The sequence below is a fragment of the Mus caroli genome, unplaced genomic scaffold, assembly GCF_978045245.1.
Source record: "Mus caroli unplaced genomic scaffold, Mus_caroli_1 scaffold_12, whole genome shotgun sequence".
NCBI lineage: Eukaryota > Metazoa > Chordata > Mammalia > Rodentia > Muridae > Mus > Mus caroli.
The window spans coordinates 108,660,088-108,682,313 of NW_028227267.1; the positions used below are offsets into that span (position 1 = coordinate 108,660,088).

A 22,226-nucleotide genomic window follows, 5' to 3' on the forward strand; every position below is an offset into this window, starting at 1 on the left:
GGACCTTAGGTGGAGCTGTTTTTGATCCCAGTTGTTAACATTGAATTTTACCCCAATTGGTTCCTGCCAGTCCTTCCATGTTTGCATACCTCTGTTTTGTGTGAGAATCCAGTAACCTCTTTGTACCTTGTGGGTGTGTCACCCAACTTCCCTATTTTCTTCTGTATAAAAAGTTTGATGCTCAATTTAACAAATTACATTCAGATTTTACACAGTCTGTCATTCATTCACGGACTCCTTGTCCACCTGCAACTAGAGACCCGTTCCACACAGATAGGAGACCCAAAAAGGGGATAGTCTGAGGCAAGCCATTATTCATACTACATCAGGTTTTTTGCAATAAAAAGAATTATGAGCTATGTGTAAACCGCACCTATATGCTTTTATGTAGCTTCAGGAAATTTATTAGCTTAGGACCTTGAGCTCCAGTGGTGTATGTATTTGGGTCTATGACTAGTTCTGTATCAGCATTGGGAGTATTTTTATTCATATATCCTTGGGAACAGTGTTGCGCAACACATATTAATACATAAAATGAAAATGTTATTAGTTACTTTTAAAAATTTAAATTAGGTGCACATCAGTTATGTCAGTTTATTTCTTTTTTTTTTTTTTCCCTAATGGTAAGCTAAATGTTAGAGGTAGACATCTTGGTTTAAATAACAATATTTTTCACAACTTCTGAGCCAGTGTCTAGGGAGATTATTAGCTCTCAGAGCTGTTTACACATCAGTTCCTGTCTCCTTTATTTAAATGCCAATATGATTGTCACAAAACAATGTAACAAAGTTAGTGGTGCAGCTCAATGGAAAGAGTATTTTTCAGGCACCTAATAATACCCAATGTTGTGGGGTCAGCAGGTGATAGCAGAATTCAGGAAAAAGAGTCAAGGTCATCTTCAAGTCCAAGGTCATCCTCAGGAAAATGTGATGAGCTCCAGGCCACCCTGTTTTACAGACCTTGTTTCTATTAAAAAAAATGTATTTCCTTTTTGCCATAACGAAAATTCAATTGAGTTCATTAATTGATTCTCATAGAAAAAGAAGCCTCTTTCTATGAGAGATAATCATTGTTTTTGATAAAGTTTGGATGTGATCAAATAATTTTTCATGGTAGTAGCTGGTAAGTTTCAAGGCATGAGGGTTTCATGTTTGCGTCTGGAAATGAACACTCTGTTACTATCTCTTTTATTATCATTATTATTTTAATGAAAATACAAGACATATCACTTAGGGAGTCAAAAATGCATGTCTTGAAAATATTAGTCTTGTAAAATTATGAGCAAGCCAATTTTAACATTTTTATGAGTGCATCTCTCATATTGTTTGATTGTCTTCTACAATTGAAGCTAAATGAGACTGCACCACATATGGGAACTTACTGTCTCAAATGCTACAGTCACTTTAAAAATTTTTTGCCAAGAAATCTGTTCATATTGAGGTAGTGAAAAATGACAGTAAAAGCTTCTAAGCCATGCTTTAAAAAATGAATAAAATGAATAAAATACAATACTTGGTTATTTTATTGTACAATGTATTAAAAGTGAGAGCAGAACAGGAATTTCCTTTGTCATAAACCACAGTAATCAAAGCAGTATCAGTACTAAGGGAATTTTCTTCCATACATGCATTTAAATGATATCAATTTGTTGTAATATAAAATAAAAGCTTGAGAATTTACATAAAAATTAAAAGAGTATAGAGGATTATAAAGTATCAACATTGTGGATCTAGGCTATATTTGCCAATCTGTGAATTTAAACACTTTTTTAATGTTTTGTGTGTGTGTGTGTGTGTGTACATGTGTGTCGCTTTTGTAGTTTTCTTTTTGTTAATTGGATGTTTTGTTTATTTATATTTCAAATGCTATCCCCTTTCCAGCCCCTCCCAAAATACCCCTTATCCCACCCCCTCCCTCTGCTTCTATGAGGGTGCTCCCCTCAACCACCCACCCTTTCCTGCTCCCTTGTCCTGGCATTCATCTACACTGGGGCATTGATCCTTCACAAGATGAACGGCCTCTCCTCTCACTGATGTCCCACAAGGACATCCTCTGTTATATAAGTGGTTGGAGCCATGGGTTCCTCCACTCTTTAGTTGCTGTTTTAGTTCCTGGGAGTTCTGGGAGGTCTGGTTGGTTAATACTGTTGTTTTTCCTATGGGGTTGCAAACCCCTTCAGCCTCTTTCAGTCCTTTTTCTATCTCTTCCCTTGGGGACCCTGTGCTCAGTCCACTGGTTGTTGGCAAGCATCTACCTCTGTATCTGTCAGGCTCTGGAAGAGTCTCAGAGGGGACAGCTATATCAGGCTCCTTTCAGCAAGCACTTTTGGCATCTGCAATAGTGTCTGGGGTTTGTGTTTGTATATGGGATGGATCCCAGGTGGGGCAGTCTCTGGATGACCTTTCCTACAGTCTCTGCTCCACATTTTGTCTCCATATTTCCTACCCTGAGTATTTTGTTCCCTCGTCTGAGAAGGACTGCAGCACCTTTGATCTTCCTTCTTCTTGAGCTTCATGAGGTCTGTGAAATGTATCTTGGGTATTCTGAGATTTTGGGCTAATATCCACTTATCAATGAGTGCATACCATGTGTGTTCTTTTGCGAGTAGGTTATGTCACTCAGGATAATGCTTTCTATTCCCATCCATTTGTCTAAGAATTTCATGAATTCATTGTTTTTAATAGCTGAGTAGTACTCCAGTGTGTGAATGTACCACATTTCTGTATCCATTCCTCTTTTGAAGGACATCTGGGTTCTTTCCATCATCTGACTATTATAAATAAGGCTGCTATGAACATAGTGGAGCATGTGTCCTTGTTATATGTTGAAGCATCTTCTGGGTATATGCCCAGGAGAGGTATAGTGGTTCTTCAGGTAGTAATATGTCCATTTTCTGAGGAAGCTCCAGACCGATTTCCAGAGTGATTGTACCAGCTTGCAATCCCATGACTGTATAATCTGGTAGAGAGTGTCAGATATCCTTGATGTTAAGTTACAGGCTGTCATGCAGATGTTAAGAGGGAATTGGATCTAAACTTAAGTCTTTTACAGTTCTTTTTTTTTTTTTTGATTTTTAATATTTTTATTACATATTTTTAATGACTGGACTATTTTCAAAGTCTTTGGAAAAGATTTTGTGTTCCTTTGTCCTTCTTGATAAAGTCAGCAACTCTGGTGTGAAAATAATTGAATGTTTGAAAATCAAAAATAACTAATAATAACATCTTACAACTGTTAGCTTTAAATAGTCCTTACAGTGACTGTGTATGCATTTGATAGCACTATCATATTACAGTATAGTTCTGTGTACTGGGCAAACAACCCATTAACCCTATACATAATTCTACAATTTTATGCTTTGATAAGAAAGATCACAATTCCAAGGTAATCAAATTCCCTTTTAGGAAAGAAAACATTCATGGAAAAGATATACATAAAATAGGAAAATGGATGTTAAAGAGAAAATATTTAACAGGAATTAATAAAATGATTATGAGCACATTTCAGGAATATAATCAATTGCTATTGGAACTCAGGTTTTATCAAAACAAAACAAACATTTGTCCAAATCACTTTAAAAACAATTTTTTTGCAGTAAAGGTATATGTCCTTAATTTATTGATAATATTTTAATGTGTATTAATTTACTTTGTAGTTGAGGCTAAAATGTAATACGATATGTGTATGCCATGACATCCTAGTAGAAATCAGAAGATAATTTCCAAGTATTGATTCTTTCATTCCAGCATGTAGACTCTGAATATTGGACCCCAAACCTTAAGTTGGGTGGCAAGGGCCTTACAAATGACACAGATCAGTGGCCCTTATAGTGTAATAATTTTATAGAAAAGCTTATAATATGCAGATATAAAAGCTTGATCCAAAGAGTAATATTATAGTGAATAGTTTTTAATTGCAAATATATATAATTTGAATTAAATACCCAGCAAATTTATGTGATGGCTCAGTCTGCTTCAGAAATATCAGTGACATTACAGTCACATCACTTTACTTCATATATTTGGATGCTTATATTCAGACATGTACAGAAGTATTATATATTATACCTCTCAATTTACATTGTGTATGAATTTATATCAAGGAATACTTTGGTAATACATTGTACATACTTTGTTATAATTATTTTTAATGACATATCATTTAAGGTAATTTTTACATATCCAGAAATTCTAGTAAATTATAAATATGAATAATAATGTAAGACTAAGTATTTTGATTAAAATTGCATGTATATCATGCCTCTGCATTACTTTTCTCAATTTTTATATCTATGGATATGTTTAAGTTTCCTTTTTAAAACCAAACTTTAGGATTTAAATCTAAACAGAAGTTAAATATTAAGTACTTCATCAGAGCTAGAACCAGGTCGGACGCATTTGAAAACAAGTGTAGCATGATCCTGAATAATCTGCTTGTTAACTATTATCAATATATTTCACCATTCCATTGCTAAGTTTATGTAAACATGATGTAGGCTAAAAGTGTGCATGAGACATTCACAACGTCACTATGAGAGCTTTCCAAAGAACTTTTACTATTTAAAAGAAATGCTGAAAGACACTAGCAGGAAAAAATGAAATCAAATCTATATATTATTGAAAATGGCCTCGTTCTACTTTTTGCCCAAACAAATAAAAATTGAGTTTATTCATACTACTGAGTAGAAATAACCCAATAACACGAAAATAAAATTGTGTGATTCTAATAGGACACTGGTAATAGACATAAGAGTATAAAATATTCAAAGGAAAGCAATTATGATCTTATTCCATTATGGGTTCTTAGGTCTCAGGAGTTCCATTATATATGCACTATTTTACTTGCTAATTTTATTTCCAAACTTCTAAAACCTCATTTTAAACTTCAAAATCACATTAGATCGACATTTTAGCATATTTTACCCCCCACTCCCATAGTGGCTAGACAATGGAAGTCAATGGAGACTGCAAAATCAGAAAAGCAATTTTACCATATTTCAATTTTATTTTATTATCAAAGACTTATAAACTTTTAACTGCATTAGAACCATGAACTCAGACATGGTTATTTCTCAAAACTTTTGTTATTTTTCCTTCACACATTTTCTGCAAATATTTAAGACAAATTAATTTTAAGAAAACTGAAATCCCTTATTAATAAACAAATTATATTTAATTTCAGTAATTTCTTCCTTAAAAGCAGAGAACAAAGTTTGAGAAGAGAAATGTACAAAGTGAGAGACATTATCTTAGCATAAGCATTTTCTAAAATATTAAAATCTATATGCAAATAAAGTATAGAGGGCAGGAGAAACAAGCAATGTAAACATAAAACATAAAGAAACCATGGCAAATATTTTGTAGAAAAACAGCACACAAATATCCTAGAAATGTGAGAAAAGATGCTAAGATTAAAATTAATTTAGGATATATAACTGATTTGTGAAAATGCTTTGACAATCACTTTCCTTCCATAACACACTGAAAAACATAAAACTAAATATGTCTCCTTTTGAAGCATTCTCATAAGCAAAACTTTACCCAAGAAGCCTGGCTTATTGTGAGAAGGTCTGTGCAGGTTTTACAGCAGGTGGGGAAAAAAAGAAATGATCGGGGTAAGATAAGATCTTGGTAACTAGTGTTGGACCAGGATTTCTTGAGACTGACCCAGATCGTTTTACTTTAGCCATACTTAAGCACAGCACAATTTTGAAAACGTTTTCTAAAAACAATTAACTCAGGCCCAATTGCACAACAATTAAAAAAAAACTCGTTTACATTAAGACTCTTTACATATCACATGTGGCTTCTTTCACAAGAGTGGGTTCTTGTCTCAGAGATGATGCTGAAGACTTGATTTAGGGTTTAGGGAAATTGTCTGAGGTAATCATAATGTGGATGGGAGTCAGGACTGTCCTGGCCCTAAGATAAGATAGAAGTCAGGTAAGCTGTTATACAAACGACATCTCTCACAGGGGTGATTTATGTGGTCTGTAAGTAAGGGGAAGGCGTCTAGGTTAAATAAAGTATAAGTTCTGGAAGATCTAGGCAAGGCCTGGCTCAGCATTTAGCAGAGGATTACCAGGCTGCAAAGTACATTTTCCTCCAGTATTACAGGAGAACATCTAAGCCCCTCCTTCTGTTGAAAAAAAACAAAAAGCTGTGTACTTATTTGTAGTTTCTCCAGTGCTGAGCTGTGTGCACAAGAACTTTGCTACCCCTTACACCTTATTACTGGAAGCCAGTGTGGCCTAGAATGGTTTGAAGCAGAACACATCCTTGGATGTAGAGGTAGCTTTAAAGGCTGATGGTCTCCAGACATGGTTTTAAAGACTGATAGTCTCTGGCTTTTAAGCTATCTAACTATGCTCAATGCTGAAGCTGCTGGCTTCTAAAAATTCCTAATAACTTTCTTGCATATTCTGAGGTTAAAAACCACAGGCATGGGCGACTACCACCTGTAGCCCAGTGGTGGGGAATGAAGTAAAAGATTAATTGTGAGCTCTTTTTTTCTCTCTCACCTACAAGCCTGTTATCTCACTTGTCAGGTGGAAATGAGGCTTGGAGCAATGTACTTTTATTGAACCAGAAGAGAGTCACTCTCAAAAGGAAAAGCGTCTACGCAAGCAAATATACATAATCTTACATAAATTCATAGACAGACTCATATGCACATCCTCATACATCTTCATGCATCCCAGTTGGGCTTAGCTACCCATTTATCTCATAATTACATAATTAACACACACACACAGGTCCAGGCTTACGTATGAGTATGGAGCAAAAGAACAAGTGCCAGTGCAGAGAGAACTCATTCATTCTGGATGAAAAGTGAGCTACTACAATCCTTAATACACAGAGAAAGAGAAAGCTTCTACCATTTTCTTGCTACAAAAACAAAAACAAAAACTAAAAAACAAACAAAACTAAAAAACATAAGTTTGTAAGAGAAAAGCTTTGTCCTCTTTAGTAAGACTAACCCTGCTTTGCTGTTAGGAAAAGACCTGTTCCGTCCCATGGCAATGAGAAGCTTTCCTGTTCTTCCTACTCTTTCTGTAGCTTCTTCCTTGTCCCTCTTTCTGTCTGTGTTCTATGTATTGTGCTCTTAATATCTATGTTACCTTCTAATTTCTAAGTCACTCTAACCTGCTGTCCTGTTCCTTCCTTCTCCGTCTCGCTCTCTCCTCCTCCTCCTCCTAATCTTGCTGCCTCCTCCTGATTTGATGAAATGATTCCTAGATATTTTTTCCTTTTCTAGGGAAGTAGATCACATGGTTTTTCCAAGCATCGTACTTTTGTTGTTTGTTTTTCCCAAAAGTTCACTAAAAGTTCCAACATAATTTCAAATCATAAATGGAATAAGAAGTTTACAATGGAGATGTTTACATACGTTCTCATTAAGACTGGACATTCATTGTCTGTCACTAGATATACAAGTTCATTGAGAGTTAAAAGTCATAATTTGCCCTCCTTAACCCTGTCTGGAGAACTGTACAGCAGCCTTCTTTCTCAGCTCAGCAGCTCCCTCTCTGGCCACCAGAACTGCTTGTCCAATGCACATGCAATGCGTCCCACAGCATGCCACACACTCGTGCCAGCATGAAGAGCACCACGTTTTTCTTTTCTTTTTTTTTAATATTATTTTATTACATATTTTCCTCAATTACATTTCCAATGCTATCCCAAAAGTCACCCATACCCTCCCCCCCCCACTCCCGTACCCACCCATTCCCACTTTTTGGCCCTGGCGTTCCCCTGTACTGGGGCATATAAAGTTTGCATGTCCAATGGGCCTCTCTTTCCAGTGATGGCCAACTAGGCCATCTTTTGATACATATGCAGCTAGAGTCAAGAGCTCCGGGGTACTGGTTAGTTCATAATGTTGTTGCACCTACAGGGTTGCAGATCTCTTTAGCTTCTTGGATACTTTCTCTAGCTCCTCCATTGGGGGCCCTGTGATCCATCCAATAGCTGACTGTGAGCATCCACTTATGTGTTTGCTAGGCCCGGGCCTAGTCTCACAAGAGACAGGTATATCTGGGTCCTTTCAGCAAAATTTTGCTAGTGTATGCAATGGTGTCAGCGTTTGGAGGCTGATTATGGGATGGATCCCTGGATATGGCAGTCTCTAGATGGTCCATCCTTTTTTCTCAGCTCCAAACTTTGTCTCTGTAACTCCTTCCATGGGTGATTGTTTCCAATTCTAAGAAGGGGCAAAGTGTCCACACTTTGGTCTTCGTTCTTCTTCAGTTTCATGTGTTTTGCAAATTGTATCTTATATATTGGGTATACTAAGTTTCTGAGCTAATATCCACTTATCAGTGAGTACATAGTATTTGAGTTCTTTTGTGATTGTGTTACCTTACTCAGGATGATGCCCTCCAGATCCAACCATTTGCCTAGGAATTTCATAAATTCATTCTTTTTAATAGCTGAGTAGTACTCCATTGTGTAAATGTACCACATTTTTTGTATCCATTCCTCTTTTGAGGGGCATCTGGGTTCTTTCCAGCTTCTGGCTATTATAAATAAGGCTACTATGAACATAGCGGAGCATGTGTCCTTCTTACCAGTTGGAACATCTTCTGGATATATGCCCAGAAGAGGTGTTGTGGGATCCTCCGGTAGTATTATGTCCAATTTTCTGAAGAACAGCCAGACTGATTTCCAGAGTGGTTGTACAAGCTCACCGCGTCCTTCTTTGCCTTCTCAGCAGCAACAACCTCTGCTCCAAGAGCTCCATCCACGGGGATTACTCTGCCTTTGACAATGTCAATGAGCAGCCTTTGTCTGGGTGACACCACTGTGAGTTGTGCCTGGGCCACAGCCTTGGTGACTTCAGACAAAGCACCCCCAAACCTGCCTCAAGGGGTGTCTTCCCTGCTACACAATCCTCATGGGCCCTGGAGGGCTGCTTCCTGCTTATTCAATATAAAGTTATGATGAGCTGCAGATGCTGCAGTCACAGCTGCCAATAGGTTACTTTGGAATTCCCTTTGCAATACCCACAGAAGCCCTTACCAGCCGAGATGGGAATCTAGCTAATAAACCAAATTCAGGTAATGTCACAAAGTTTGAACAAGGAGACTCTGCATCCCCTGCACCTCCAAAGACACCAATCAGGCACAGCAGAGTCAATCTCAGACCTACCACACGGCCCAGCAACTCTTTTTGAATACTGCTCTGCCACTTGGCTAAACAACTATACCAGCCTCCTCTACTACACGGGCATGTCCAGTGCCTTCCAGTATGGGACCACTATGTTTGTCCCTCCGATCTCAGCAAAGCAGCACGGTGTGAGCCTTAGTACTCCCCCGACCTTTTTTTTCAGCAGGCCAGTGGCTATGAGCAGCATACTTACAGCACAGGTTATGGCGATTTGACCCAGGGGAGAGCAGGAGAATACACCAAATGGCTATGGTGGATCATTTCAGGCACCAAACAAGTGGCCTTGTTCTGGGCCTGGCAATGGAGTATCAGTATCTTCAGGCACTGGCTTACCTAATATGATTGGTTCTGTCTACAAGACACTGATATTTGACAAGCAGCGATTTCATGCAAGCATTCCTCCATCTTTCAACCTACCCTTTGACTTGGTCGCCACTGGGCCCCTCGCCCCTGGAGCGGCCCTTGGCTACACTTGCCTGGTTCCTGCACATCATGTGGGCCCACCAGCCACCCCACTCCCAGCTGCTGCACCACCGCCTGCCACAGGATGCCCGAGCGGCTCTGGTCAGCGTAGCCAGCCCAACTATGGCAACTCTCTTTACTGGACAAACTGGACCCTGAAAAGGAGAGGGTGGACTCTTGGGCATGGTCTACAATGGGCAGGAAAGAACACATGGAACACATTTTTGGGAGCCCTTGCTCTTCCTAGAATTCTGAGACACAATTCTTTGAGCCTCTGTGGGAAGCCCGACTCCCTGACCCACTGTTGTATGTAATGTATTTATGTATGTATTTGTAAATATGATAGAAGCCTGGAGGAGCTGGGCTGTGACTACGGGTAGCATACAAGTGTGCTGTCCCAGTCTGGACACCCTTACTATAACAAAGTAGGCCCCACTCCCATGCTTCTGCCTTCAGACCTACCATGTGGTCCCAGATCAGTGGGCTACTGGGTGTGCCATTGAAGGACTGGTGGTTTGTGACCAGGTTTGTATCAATGAAGAATCAGGACTTATTCCCTGTGTGTTGAGAGAAATATTAAAAAACGAATCTGCATGTTCCTGCCCTAGTGCTGGCAACCAGAGAGCTACAGTGCTGCTGCCGGGTGTTCTCACTCTCATAGTCTCTAGGCCCGCCATCCTCTCCCAACGCCCCCCCACACCCCATGGTCAGCCATTACATCACCCAATTACCTGGTGGAATTAAAACTCTTAAAGCTTAATTAACCAATCATATTTATGTATCAATAATATCACAATGTACATGATGCCAATACAATAATTTCACAGCCAAGTGATAATGATAAAAGCTCTATCCCAATTAATCTATCCTTACAATACCACTATTTTCTCTACAACTCTTAGCTCTGCCTCCCTCCTCTGCACTAATGTAACTAGACAGGGAAAATCCTGCAACACTTATAAACCATTATGTTTTTCCCTCTGTAAATACCACATACTTGTTTTTGGAAAACTGATCCTTTTGCAATTTGTCATGGTTCCCCTTCCAACAAATCTTAATTTGGAAATAGAAAATATGACCTCTGTCCAGCATAAGCCTGGTGTGTATATGTCTGCACACAGCAGGGGCTTCTGCTTTGGGTCTGGTCCTGCTCCAGGGACTTGTCTTTTCTAACCAATGATTTAAAATAAATCTGAACTAAGCCTCAGAGATGTTCAGCCAGTCATCCCTTATAATGAAATCAAAGATCTGCTTCTATCTCAGCGAAAGTTTGTCTCCAAACAAAGGCTCATCTCTACCAGTTGTTCTGAACCATGTGCACAACCGTTTGAGGGTTTTCTCTGCCCAAACTCCACCTAATAAAGTTCGAAAAGGAAAAAAAATCGTAATTTTTTTGAGTAAGTTATCACTGAAGTTTTGAATAGATAAACCCACTCCATATTTTATCTTCTGTCATTGAACCTACAATAAATCAGTAGTTCTCTCTTATGACTCTTGGCTAATTGTTTTACAACCTCTTGGAATGTGTCCTAAATTGTAAATGCCTTCTTTCTATCTCAGAAATAATTAACTCCTGACACTTGAAGACTGACTGAGTTCTAATTGCAGTTTTCAATCAGAGAGGACCTTAATAACAGTCATATTATAAAAGGCTTAATAATACTATAATTTTAGGCATTCTTACAAAACCAACATTAATAGTTAAGAAATCATGTGTGTGTGTGTGTGTGTGTGTGTGTGTGTGTGTGTATACATACATATACAAAATGTGGGCTAATACCTAGTGATTATACACACACACACACACATATATATAATTATATAATATATATATTTTTGTTTTGTTTACTATACACATATGTTGTATACACATACATATATATATATACATATATATACATATACATGCATACATATATATATAAATATGTTCAAAGATAACAGGGAAAAGCATGTTGATAGCGGAAATATTTCTTAAAATTTAGTCCCTTCAGCCATGCTAGAAGGGCTTGTCCACCATAATTTTACATTCCAAGTTGAAATCATCACAGGAAGATCATCTGATTGTATTTAGCCTCTGCTAGAAGCTCCTAGAACCTTCTAAAGACACATTTGTAATAGCTGTATAAATATAGCATTGTAGATATCAAATGTAAAAAAGATAGACATTATTTCATATCTATGTAATTGTTAGCTATGCAGCAAGTAAAACAAAATTATTATGGAGCTGGTTTTAAAATGAATGATTCACAGTATCATAATATTGGACATATTAAATGTATGTACTAGGATGCATGTAGTATAATTCCATACACATGAAATACAATAATTAACAAAACAAAAACAAAAGTATATGTGCTTTAGAATTGTACTGTAGAAAATGAAAAGCTATTGCATGTTTTTATAATATCAACGCAAAAGTAAGAAAAGACATAACTCTTACTTCAAGCAAGTTTAATCTGAAGACAAATATAAGTACCCCAGGCACAGAAGCATGGATTGAGACTGGTAAAAGTACCACTGATAGCTAACAGTCTCTTGAAGATTATGAATAAATATAATACATATTTTGAAGAACATTTTAAGAATAAGGGGGATTGGTATAAAGTTAGAGACATTGGGTGAAATGTCTGTATAGGACTCAGATGTCTAATTCTTGAATTTTTTTAACTGGTATGAGCTGATGATCTGCTAATATAGTCTAAGATGGTTTTCTTGGTAGATATAAGAATTTTTCAACTAAACATGGATCTGGATAATGCATGCTACTAAAAATAATCTAAGAAAAGTTGGCTGCAACCTTTCAATTTTCCATAATCATAAAAATTGTAACATTCATTTTCTTCACAGAATAATTACCATGCATGTGCGAAATTCCAGTTCATGATATAAATCTCTGGAAATATTTTGAGGAGGAAGGGAAATATTAGTCTTTTATGGAATAAAGCTACAAACTTTTTAAAATTTTATTTTACTTGGGCTCTAAGTATCAATATTTTTATGTGTTTTAATTACATATATGTTTAGGTACATGTATTCTGAACTTATGAATGCAGGCATATTGCATCATGTTATTTCCATGGATGTGTGTCTGTATTTATGGACATATACAATAGGTATTTACATACATATGATATGTCAGCATATATTAAAGGAAATTCATGAGAGGCAAGCTTCTATAAGTTCCCATACAAGAATTACTTGAGTAGTGGTTAGCAATAGTAACTAATGTTTAACTTTTTAAATTAATTTGATAATTTACTATATACATTCAGGATTCCATATCATGTCATTAAACAAATTAAAGATCTTGAAGTATATTGTAAACTATTCACATTAAAGAAACACCATTTATGTTAGATACCACTGTATTATTAATATTATTTTAGAATTCTACTTTTATTTTAATATTAATTAAAGAAATTCAAGCTCATTAAATATAGATGGTCAGTCAATAATTGTTTTCATTATAAAACCCATACTATTGTTTAGGAAACTCAGAAAATGCAGTTAAATTACTCATAAAAATTAATGTAATCATCCATTAGAAAAGAAGTAAGTCACAATAGATTACAGTAAATTTTCAATGAAGGCAAACAACATTGTGTTTAAATGAATACCTTACAATAATTTCAAAAGCTATAAGAGCAGAAAACGAATGTTTTAGATTGCACAAAGTTCATTTCTTTACACAGTTACAAGCTTATATATTTGAATAAAACTGATAACTGATAGGCATTAGTTAAAAGAGAAAGAATTCTGTATGATACTTTCCCTCTGGAGAAAATGAGAGACTGAAGGATTTCTATGCATATCACATTCAAATTTTATTCTGAAAGAGCTAATGGAAATGTTATAGGCTGTAGAAATTAATTTATGGATGCTTCTCAAGTCTGAAAAGCTCTAAATTAACCTTGCTTGAAGGAGAACTCAGTGTTCTAATTCATCAGGGCTTCCAACTGTGCTAAGTAGAGTGTAGGAGACAGTCTTCTCTTAGATGAAGACTCCCAATGCATCCCTCTTTCCCAGAGGGCTTTTGTTTTTTATTTTATTTCTCAAAGGAGAGAAACTGCTTTATATGTGACCAATGATATTCAGTAAATACCAGTACTAATTCTTTATTAACTTATAAGAAAATTTATTGCATATCAAATCTAGAGAACATCCTTTCATTAGATTTCAAGGATTTCTATAATATAATACTTTCCAATAGAACATTCTTTTTTTTTCACTTTTTTATTAGGTATTTATTTCATTTACATTTCCAATGCTATCCCAGAAGTCCCCCACACGCTCCCCCACCCACTCCCCCGCCCACCCACTCCCACTTCTTGGCCCTGGTGTTCCCCTGTACTGAGGCATATAAAGTTTGCAAGACCAATGGGCCTCTCTTTCCACTGATGGCCGACTAGGCCATCTTCTGATACATATGCAGCTAGAGACACGAGCTCCAGGGGTTACTGGTTAGTTCATATTGTTTTTCCACCTATAGGGTTGCAGATCCCTTTATCTCCTTGGTTACTTTCTCTAGCTCCTCCATTGGGGGGCCCTGTGATCCATCCAATAGCTGACTGTGAGCATCCACTTCTGTGTTTGTTAGGCCCTGGCATAGTCTCACAAGAGACAGGTATATCTGGGTCCTTTCAGCAAAATCTTGCTAGTGTATGCAATGGTGTTTGTGTTTGGAAGCTGATTATGGGATGGATCCCCAGATATGGCAGTCTCTAGATGGTACATCCTTTCGTCTCAGCTACAAACGTTGTCTCTGTAACTCCTTCCATGGGTGTTTTTTGCCCCTTCTTAGAATTGGGAACAAAACACCCAATAGAACATTCTTATACAAAGAATGGCACCATTGGAAGGTTTTGCCCTATTGAAACAGTGGGCACATCTTTTCTATTAGGTCAATATCATTGCATGCAGGATCCAGTTGTTATTAAGATCAGTAATGTTATTCATCCACCCTAGGAAGCCTTTATAACACCTCCATCACAGTGGTCATTTGCTTCACAGGAAATATATCATGCGTAGTACCAGAAATATTGCCAGAACTGAAGAAATCATAAAGGCCAAGTGGAAGTCTTGTTGATACCTTGATAAAATAATCATGTTATCAAACTGCTTTCTAAATATTTCTGTAAATACCTCTACACATAACATCTATTCTTAACTTTAGTCAATGAAGAATTTTACTATGCCACGTCATAGTTAATGCAGGGTAACATAACTTTTCAAGTTGTTGAATAGTAGACAGTGCATGCTTACCTATAGATAGCAAATCTATATCATTCCTATTATCAATCAAAGAATATTGCTTAATAGGAAGTAGAAGTAAGAACAGACATTGGATACATTCATAGTGATAAGAACTAATAAATTAATGCATCTCTTGGCACTCACTGAAAATCATTTGTGACTAACACAAACACCTACAACTGAATAAAGTACAGAGAAACAGACTGCAGAATAATAAGCTCAGAACAAAACATCAATATCACATCCCATCCTAGCAAAGTTCAGTGATCATCATGGATGAATGTAAAAAACAAAAGTGGTGGATGGCTATAAGGAAACAAGACATTCTGAACACAAAATGGTAACTGCACAAAAAGCAGTTATGAGAGCATTCACAAAAAAAAAGGTAACAAAACAAAACAAACAACAAGAAAAACAAAAACAAACCTGTCCCTAAAGCTCAGTAATAATGGCAGAAGAGGGAGTAGAACTAGACAGAAAGAAAGAGAGGGACAAAATTGTTTGAGATCTTTGTCTATAGAAATGTCAGGGAGGTTACATCCAGGAAGTCTCATCAACATGACTGCCTTAACAACACCAGAACAACTTCAATGCCGATGGGCATGCTAACATGGAAGGAAGAAAGCTTCAGTGGGAACATTGGAGGAGTTTGAGTGACAAATGGGGAAGGGGATAAATGTAATTATTTTATAATTTCAAGTGTTAAAAAATAAAATGCAAAATGGAAAGGAAGGTTCGCCTGAGGGTCCACTCTTATTTCAGGAGAGATTGACAATTGATAACTGGTTGTCAATGCACAGTCACTTTGGCTTAGTGAGATGACCATTGATTGGTTCCACAAATACCATGTGGACAGCATTAATTAGAATCTATGAATAATTTAAGAAAGAAGAACAAGGAGGACACAAAACTAGGAGTGGAGTTCTCTGCCCAAAACTCAGGGGATCACACAGAACTCCTCTAAACTTTCTTGCCTGAACTCATCCTCTCATCCTGAACCCCATCTCTGCTAGGCGTTTCCTGAGAGGTCCTGAACACTGCAGCCAGAGCAGCAGGTAAGATAACTGCATATCTTCTCTTCTCCTTCTACATTCCATCCCCGAATCACACAACAGCTTGGCACCTGGCCACGTAGTTTAGGGTCCCCTCTTCTTTGCTCCCCTTTCAAGCTGATCAAAAGCTGTTTCTCTAATAAAATCAGTAAGATTGATGAACCCTTAGTCAAATTAACATAATGGCAGAGAGAGAAGATTTAATTAAATGAGGTTCGAGGAATATAGAGAGACATAAAACGAGGAAATCCTGAGAATCATAAGGATATTATTTTTTAAAGTTTTACTCTACCCAATTGGATAGTCTCATAGAATGTATATTTTTCTCCATTTATGTCTCATGCTAAAGTTAAATATTGATCAGACAATAAAATTGAACAGACCTATAACCCCTAGTGAAATAGAAGCAGTCATTAAAAACCTACAAACACCACCAACAATAAAAAAGCCCAGCACCAGATGGTTTTAGTACATAATTCTAATAGACTTTCAAAGAGAAGTCAATGGTGAGGTGCCTCAAATTATTATCGAAAATAAAATCAGGAGGAATATTGTATAATTTGTTTCATGCCTCCACCGTTTCCTGATACCTAAACTACACAACACCCAAATAAGAAAGATAAGTACAGATCAATTTCATTATGAATTTACTTGGAAAATGTCTCAATGGAAGCCCCCAACACTTATAAAGCAGAGGGCTGTCTTGTTCTGCCTCAGTGGGAGAGAATGCATCTAATCCTCCAGAAAATTGGTGTGCCAGTGTGTGGGGAATACCTGGGGGCCCCAACTTCCTAGAGGTGAATTGGAGGGGGACTGTGAGGAGGGCCTCTATGAGGAGGAGGATGGAAGGGGCAATGTTTGGGAGGTAAATAAATAATTTAATTAGTTAATTAAAAAAGAAGGCCTGCAAACATATTTTTTGTTCTGCCACAGCAGCATTTTATTTTAGTTTTATTAGATATTTTCTTTATTTATATTTCAAATGTTATACCCTTTCCTGGTTACCCCCCTCCTAGGAATTCTCTATTCCATCCACCCTCTGCTTGCTTCTGCGAGGGTGTTCCCCTATCCACCTACTCCCACCCACCACCCTGGCATTCCCAGAGACTGAGTCATTGAGCCTTCATAAGACCAAGGGCCTTACTGATGCCAGATAAGGCCGTCCTCTGCTACATATGCGGCTGGAGCCATGGGTCCCTCCATGTGTTACTCTTTGGTTAGTGTTTTAGTGTCCAGGATCTTTGGGGGGGGGGGGTTGATATTGTTGTTATTCCTATGGGGTTGCAAAGCCCTTCAGCTCCTTCAGTCCTTTCTTTAACTCCTCCATTGGGGACCCATTGCTCTGTCCAAAGACTGAGCTGCCAGCATCCACCTCTGTACTTGTCAGGACAGGGCCTCTCAGGAGACAGCTATAACAGACTTCTGTCAGTAAGCACTTGTTGGCACGCACAATAGTGTCTGGGTTTGGTGACTGTATATGGGATAGATCTCCAAGTGAGGCTGTTTCTGAATGGTCTTTCCTACCGTCTCTGCTCCATATTTGTCTCCATGTAATTCCTCCCTTGAGTATTTTGTTCCACCTTCTAAGAAGGACCGAAGCAGCCAGACCTTGGTCTTCCTTCTTTCTGAGCTTTATGTGGTCTATGAATTGTATTTTGTGTATTCTGAGCTTTTGGTCTAATATCCACTTATCAGTGAGTGCATATCATGTGTGTTCTTTTGTGACTGGGTTACCTCACCTATTTTCAAAGGTCTATCCATTCCTGCAAACATATACAAGATTAGAAAATAGGCTTTATTCCAGAGATGCAGGAATAATTTAGCAAACATGAATGGATAAATATAATCTACCATATAGATAGACAAAAAAAAAAGGACATGATCACCTCATTATACTTATAAAATGTTTTCTGACAAAATCCAGCATACTCTTATGATAAAAGACCTGAAGTGATTAGGAATAAAAGGTCCGTATTTCAACACAATAAAGAAAGCTTATGAAGCCTATATCCAACATCAACATTTATGGAGAGAAATTGAAAGCAATTCTACTAGGAACAAGAATAGCTTACCCCTGCCCCCCTCCTACTTAATAGAGTATTTGAAGTCTTAGCTAGGGCAACAAGATAAATGAAGGTGATTAAGGGCATAAAACTTAGAAGGAAGAAGTCAAAGTATCTCTATTTGCAGATGGTAAGATAATATATTTAAGTGACTTTAAAATTTTGGCAGGAACCCAGACGTGGCCCTCAGCGCCAGAACAGGCTGGGACACCACCATGGATAGCCTCAGGTGACTAGGCTGGCTACTCACAGAAGGCTACTCCTACGCCCCTGCATCTTCAGATCCATCCTTCTTTATGATGCTCAAACTGTTCCACACCTACTCTATCTTCTGTCGGTCCATCATGTACTTGCACATTGTAGTGGCTCCCAAGGAAAGTGGACCATGCAGCTGGCAGTCCTCTCAGTGACCTTCTCTGTCCTGACTGTGTAGTTTGGTGGCAAGCATATTTCTACACGTCTATAGCCTGTAACTGTGGCATGTAGGCCAGTAGGTTGTAAAAATATTTTTTAAATCCATTTTCCCTTCCAGTCCCTTAGTTTCCATCAACAACAATTCTGAGACTAATTAGTTATTAAACGCGTATGCAATAAACTTTGGTTCATTCCCTGACTAGCTTGTAACTAAATTAACCCATTTAAACCATTCTATTATGTATCACGTGGTTAGTTACCTTTCCTTCAGTCTCAGTCCACTTCTTCCTTTGTGTCTCCTCAGTGATTCCCTGCGACTTTATGTCCCTCTTCTAGGTCTGTCTTCCAGCTCTCCGTATGTATCTCTTTTGCCTCATATTTTCCAGAATGCAATCTCTTCCTGTCAGTGTCCTACTTTCTATTTCCTGCCTCAGCTCATTGGCTATTGTCTTTTTTTTTATTGGCAGGTGATGTTTATAAGAGATTCCCTATATAGTTGTCCTCTGGGTGCCACAGTGCATGGTGTGGCAGCAGGTATTCCTTTGTGTGTGTTCTGCCTGTCTGAGCTCTGCACTGGTAGGCAGGGCTCTGGCCCTCTCTCTCCACCTGCATCAAGTGGTATGGTGGCGATACATTTGGTGCATGCAGTTCTGGAGAGCTTGCCCTGGTGGTGAGGATAAGGGAGAGCCAGGAGTCTAACCAGTTCAGCTACCAATCAAGCCCAGATCCGGGATCTGAGTTGGCCCACCTCCAAATCCGAATCATCTGTGAACTCTTGGAATGTGTGAAAGGGCCATTCTGCCTACTGATCCAATGCTACAGGATCTCCATGACACATAACCAGGAAGGGTCCTGGTGAGAATGCAGTGTTGATGGTGTCACAGAAGCCTGAGACTTCAAATCAGACCAGTGACTCATTGAAATGAACATTTGCAAATGAAGATGTGTTGACAGAGGGTTATATTGTAGGATACACAGTGACACACCAGTTTCCATGACAAATGTATGAACGCCCAATATTTGATTTTTTAATTTTTAAAAAGCTGGTATACATCCTGGAATAAAAGACAGCCTCTTCAACATGTTTATTTTGATTGTTTCTTTCTTTTGTTTTCTTTGAGGGGGGAAAGTTGTAAGGGTGGAGAGGAGATAAGTGGGACTGGGGTACATAATGTGAAACTCACCTAGAGTCAATAAGTAGTTATTTTAAAGTAAACCAGAAAAAAACTTCTATAGTTTTTGCAAAAAAAAAATAGTAAGCTTAAAAAAATAATTCAGAAAACAGTAGCTGAGAAAGAAAATAACCAGGAAAGTGAAAGACTTGTAAGATAAAAATTTTAAGACATTGAGGAAAGAGGAAGTTGAAGGAGACTCCTCTGTTGAGAGTTCTGTTTAGCTCTATACTCCAATTTGAAAATAGGGTTATTTGCTTTTTAAATTCTAACTTCTTGAGTTCTTTATATATTTTAGATATTAGCTCTTTATTAGATATAGGTATATTGAAGATCTTTTCTTAATCTGTTGGTTGCCATTTTGTCCTACTGACAGTGTACTTTGCCTTACAGAAGCTTTACAGTTTCATGAGGTACCATTTGTTTATTGTTTATCTTAAACATAAGCCTTTGGTGTTCTGTTCAGGAAATTTTCCCCTGTGCCCCTGTGTCCTAGGCATTTTGCTACATTCTCTTTTATTTGATTCGGTGTAAATGGGTTTTATGTTGAAGTCCTAGATCCACTTGGACTTGAGCTTTGTATAAAGATATACATATGGGTTGATATGCAATCTTCTACATGCAAACTTCCAGTTAGACCAACACTATTTGTTGAAGATTCTTTTTCCACTGTATGGTTTTGGATTCTTTTTCAAAAAATTCAAGGGTCTGTGGGTGTGTGGGTTTATTTCTTGGTCTAATTCTATTCCATTCATCTGTCTCTGTATCAATAACATGTAGTATTAATCACTACACATTGAGGCCAGGGATGATAATTTCCCAGAGCTAAACAGAGAATTCAGAATAGAAAAATTTAATGACCAAAAAGCACTTAAAGAAATGTAAGACACCCTTATCCACTAGGGAAACAAATCAAAATAATTCTGATATTCTACCTTAGACCAATCAGAATTGCTAAGATCAAAAGCTCAAATGATAGCACATGCTATCAAGGGTGGGTGACATGTAAACTTTCCTCTCTTGCCAATGTGAGTGCACACTTATACACCCACTCTGGAAATCAGTCTGGAAGGTCATCAGAAAATTGTAAATACTTCTACCTGAAGACCCAGCTATAGAGCTCTTCTTGGGCATATGCCCAAAAGGTGGTCTACCATAAACAAGAACACATGTTCCACTATGTTCATAGCAGCCTTATTTATAATGCCCAGAAACTGGAAACAACCCAGTTGTCTTTCAACAGAGAATAAATACAAAAAAAAAATGTGATTCATTTACAGAATGGAATACTATTCAGCTATTAAAAGCAAGGACATCACAAATTTTGCAGGAAAATGGATGGAACTAGAAATTATTGTTTTGTGTGAGCTAGTCCAGACCCAAAATGACATGCATCATATGTTCTCACTGATAAGTACACATTAGCCAAAAAATACACCCCACAGACCCTTAGAAGTTAAGCAAGAGGGAAGACCCACGTGAGGATGCTTTAACCCTACTTAGAAATGAGAACAATATAATCATGGGAGGCAGAGAGTTGGAGGGACCTGGTTGGTAAAGGGGAATAGGGATGTGGCTCAGGTATGGCAGATACTCTGAGAAAGATACCAGAGAAGCCCAAAGGGCCAGGAGAATGAATGGAAATATGCAGATGCTGGGGTTGGGAGTGGGCTGCACTTCTAAGGCCCCAGAGATCTGGAATACGAGATACTCCAAGGACTCAACTTTAACCAAAATACCCAACCTGAATACTGAATACCAGGTTCAGATGGAACCTGAAGAGACCTCCTCCAGTATTCAGACAGGACCCCCAGTGGAAGGATGGGTACATCAACTCACCCACAAAACTTTTGATCCAAAACTGTTCTTGTTTAAAAAAAAAGCCGGGCGCCTTTAATCCCAGCACTCGGGAGGCAGAGGCAGGCGGATTTCTGAGTTCGAGGCCAGCCTGGTCTACAGAGTGAGTTCCAGGACAGCCAGGCTACACAGAGAAACCCTGTCTCAAAAAACCAAAAAAAAAAAAAAAAAAAAAAATGCAGGGACCAAAATGGAGCAGAGTGAAGTAATGGCCTACCAGTGACTGGCCCAACTTAGGATCTATGTCATGGTTGAGCACAAGTCCCTGACACTATTAATGCTATGTTGTACTTGCAGACATGAGCCTAGCATGTGTGTCCTCTGAGAGTCTCTACTAGCAACTGACTGAGATAGATGCAGATACAGCCAAACATTGGCCTAAAGCTAGGGAGCCTCATGGAAAGATTAAGAGAAAGATTGAAGGAACAGAAGGAGATGGAAACTCCAAAGAAAAACTAAAACTGTCAATGAACATGGACCTCTGGAAGCTCCCAGAGACTGAGCCACCAACCAAAAGGTGTATAGGCACTGATCTTAAGCCCCAAGCACATATGTAGCAGAGTGCTGACTTGTCTGACCTTGGTGGGAAAGGATGCATCTGATCCTGTAGAGATGTGATGCCCCAGAGTAGCAGGATACTAAGGGAAGGGAGTCACCCTCTCAGAGGTGAAGTGGAGGAGTGATTGGGGAAAAACTCTTCAGAAGAGGGAACAAGAAGGGCGACATTTTGGTTGTGAATAAACAAAATAATTAATTAAAAGATAAACAAAAAATGAATGTATA

General features: G+C 38.1%; 1 long non-coding RNA gene and 1 pseudogene across 1 annotated transcript in view; one reads left to right on the forward strand and one right to left on the reverse strand.

The window, feature by feature from the left end:
• Window positions 1-22,226, reverse strand: part of LOC115029219 (uncharacterized) — a 255,453-nt gene that overhangs the window by 96,009 nt on the left and 137,218 nt on the right. The gene's annotated exons all lie outside the window — the stretch shown is intronic.
• On the forward strand, window positions 8,769-9,943 carry LOC110309007 (ubiquitin-associated protein 2 pseudogene; annotated as a pseudogene).